At 47.5% G+C, this 2679-nt stretch overlaps 1 pseudogene; it reads right to left on the bottom strand.

Moving 5' to 3' along the window:
- Positions 1-813: 813 nt before the first annotated feature.
- LOC106838642 (alpha-N-acetylgalactosaminide alpha-2,6-sialyltransferase 2 pseudogene) lies at positions 814-1865 on the bottom strand (annotated as a pseudogene).
- Positions 1866-2679: the final 814 nt, after the last annotated feature.

Here is a 2679-nt window from a genome sequence, read left to right as displayed (position 1 = left end):
ACCTCATGTGGTTCTTGAATTGTAAGAGTGATCTCCACACTTCAGCCTGCATTATATGCTTTCTCTACTTCTACAAGGCAAAAAAAAAAAAAGACAAATGGTCATTTGTCATCCATGGATTTACTCTCAAATTGGCTTGTCTCTTCTGCATCTTTTTGCACTCCCACTTTATCAGAAAAGAATACTACCCTCCCCACGGGGCAGAAGCAAGCTGACCATGTTCTCAGAGAATTAACATCTTTACAGAAAGGTTCTCAAGACTTAGCCTTGAGTTGCTGAAGAACTGCTTTGGAGTGTTCTGTGAAATCTTGACATAGACAGTGGGGGGTTTGGGGCTAGGCATCCTGCATGTGCCAGCACTGCTGCCTTATCTTGCTTAAGCAATAGGTCTTGAATGGCTCCACTGACATTCCTAAAGTAGCACAGTACCAGATGCTGGCTTCAAGATGCTCAGCTCTGAGGTAGGCCTGCCTCTTGCCAGCTGAGGGTACATCTTCTTATCTTCTTAAGAGTGTTAGCTTCCGTTTTAGAAGAAATTCAGCAAAGCAGTCTACTTTTCCTTGGCTAAGTTTGGGACATCTATCTAAGACCCACAGGGGAGTTTTCTTGGAAGAGTCAAACACAAGATGAGGTGTCTCACATTTGACGAGAGTTGTGAATCCACCTTCTATATCCCGTTGGGAAGAAGGGGAGGGGTAGAGGGGAGTTGGAGCCCCTCTTATAGGTTGAAAAGAAAAGAAAAAGGGTTTGACCACTGAGAGGAAGAGAGCCATGGCTTTGGAAGGAGAAGCAAAGGGCTCGGGAATTCTGGAATCAGCGCTGGTACAGTTGAATGATGCCAGCCTCGTGTAAGTCCTTCCACAGAGCGGCCTCAAGTTGCAGATCATGGTTTGTATAAAATTTCAGTGGCTTCTTTTCCTGTTCAAAATAGTGGTCAGAAAATTTCCAGTAGTTTTCGTAATAAATCCATAGGCACTAACCTGGTCACAGGTATGTAAAGCTGTCAGCAGGAGGAGGGCCCCAGTACTGGGCATGTATATATATTTAGCGTCTGTGTTCATCAAGCTGTTCTTCAAACCCTCTCTACCAGGTAGTGGATGAAGTTTGGATGTAATAGCTTGAATTTACCTGCAGGGGCGTCTGGTCCAAAATAGGTCTGAGGCTTGTCAACTCCCTTGGGAACAGGCACACCCAGAATGGCCGATCGCAGCATCACGTAGGCGCGGATGCTTGCAGGGATGAAGACATAGCGCAAGCCTCGTCGTTGCGGCACGGAGGTGAAGCCCAGGTTCCTGTAGTTGATGATGGAGTGCTTCATGGTGTTCACAGTGAAACCGTAGAAGGAGGTCTTGGTGACCACGTCAGCCTCGAAGCCTTTGATCACAGCACCCATTGACTCTGAAGACGTAGTCGTGGGCGTCGATGAGCCAACCCTAGCGGGAGCCATTCAGCATTCCTCCGTTGCCCACCACCGCGCACCGAATGCAGGACCGACGCGGCTTCTCGGAGGCGGCGAACCGCTGCGCGCTCTCCGAGCCCTTTAGAAGGGGCAGGGTGGAGGCGATGGCTTGGTGAGGGAGACGTTGCCAGCCATAGGGAGCTCTGATCTGGCTCAGGCTGTCCCGGAGCTCTTTAGTGAAGAGGCCGTCCCACAGCAGCACCGGGGTGGGGAGAGAGAATATCTGCCGGAAGCGCGGGAACCGCTTCACGACCCAGGTCTGGGGGTGGCTACAGGCCCGTTGCATCCCTGGCCCCGGGCCTGGCCCCCTCTCCGCGGAGTACCGGCAGACGAGGAGCCCAATACAGGCGGCCGTGAGCAGGAGGTGGAGCAACCGCCAGAGCCCCTGCGTGCACCTGTGGCTCATCCTGCAGGCGCTCGGCAGAGGCCCTGCGCCGGCCGCCTGGGCGCCCGCCCCTGCCTGTTTTTGCACCTCCCCGTCACAATCATTTCCTTGCTTACCTTAGTCGGTCTACAAGATGAGTACAGCAGGAAAAATTTTCCCCGTGACAGCGGAGAAAACAGAAGCTCAGAGACGTTGATGTTTGCCCAGTGTGTCTGTCAAGAGTTGGTTACGTTCTCCTGCCATGGCCCCATGTCTCGCTCTAGGTTCCACGTTAATTTCCTCTTCTTTTCCTCTCCTTCCCCAGACTTATGTACTCAGGGGGCAGAATAGCCTACTTACTGGGAAAGTGATGCACATGCCTAATCTATAATAATATAATGCCACTACTAATAATAATACTAATGATAATACTTCCTTAAGCCTTACCTAAATGTTGAAATTTATGCAAGAACATTTGCAAATTTTGTTTTTTTTCTATCGTGGATTGACTTTGCTCTTCCCCACTGTTGTTTACAAAATGCAGATTTTAAAAAATAAATTGAAATGTTTTAACTCCTTTGTATTTCTGATTAAATCTATTCCACATAAGACAACTGATTTGTAGCTTCTTTAGAAAATGTACATACATAGAAAGATAGGTGACATGCAGCAATGTTCCACTTTAATAAATTATCCGGATTAACAATTCAAAAATATTTTTCATATCTTATCTGCCTTAAATAACATTCTAAACCATTTCTTTGAGTCTTTGAGAGACTTAAAAATGAGAAATAATTCTAATTTACTTTTTTTGGTTGTTGAGTATGTTGTTCACCTCAACTGTTGAGAAAACAAA

Source organism: Equus asinus, chromosome 6 (genome assembly GCF_041296235.1).
Source record: "Equus asinus isolate D_3611 breed Donkey chromosome 6, EquAss-T2T_v2, whole genome shotgun sequence".
Taxonomy (NCBI): Eukaryota; Metazoa; Chordata; class Mammalia; order Perissodactyla; family Equidae; genus Equus; species Equus asinus.
This window is presented reverse-complemented; position numbering and strand designations above follow the sequence as displayed.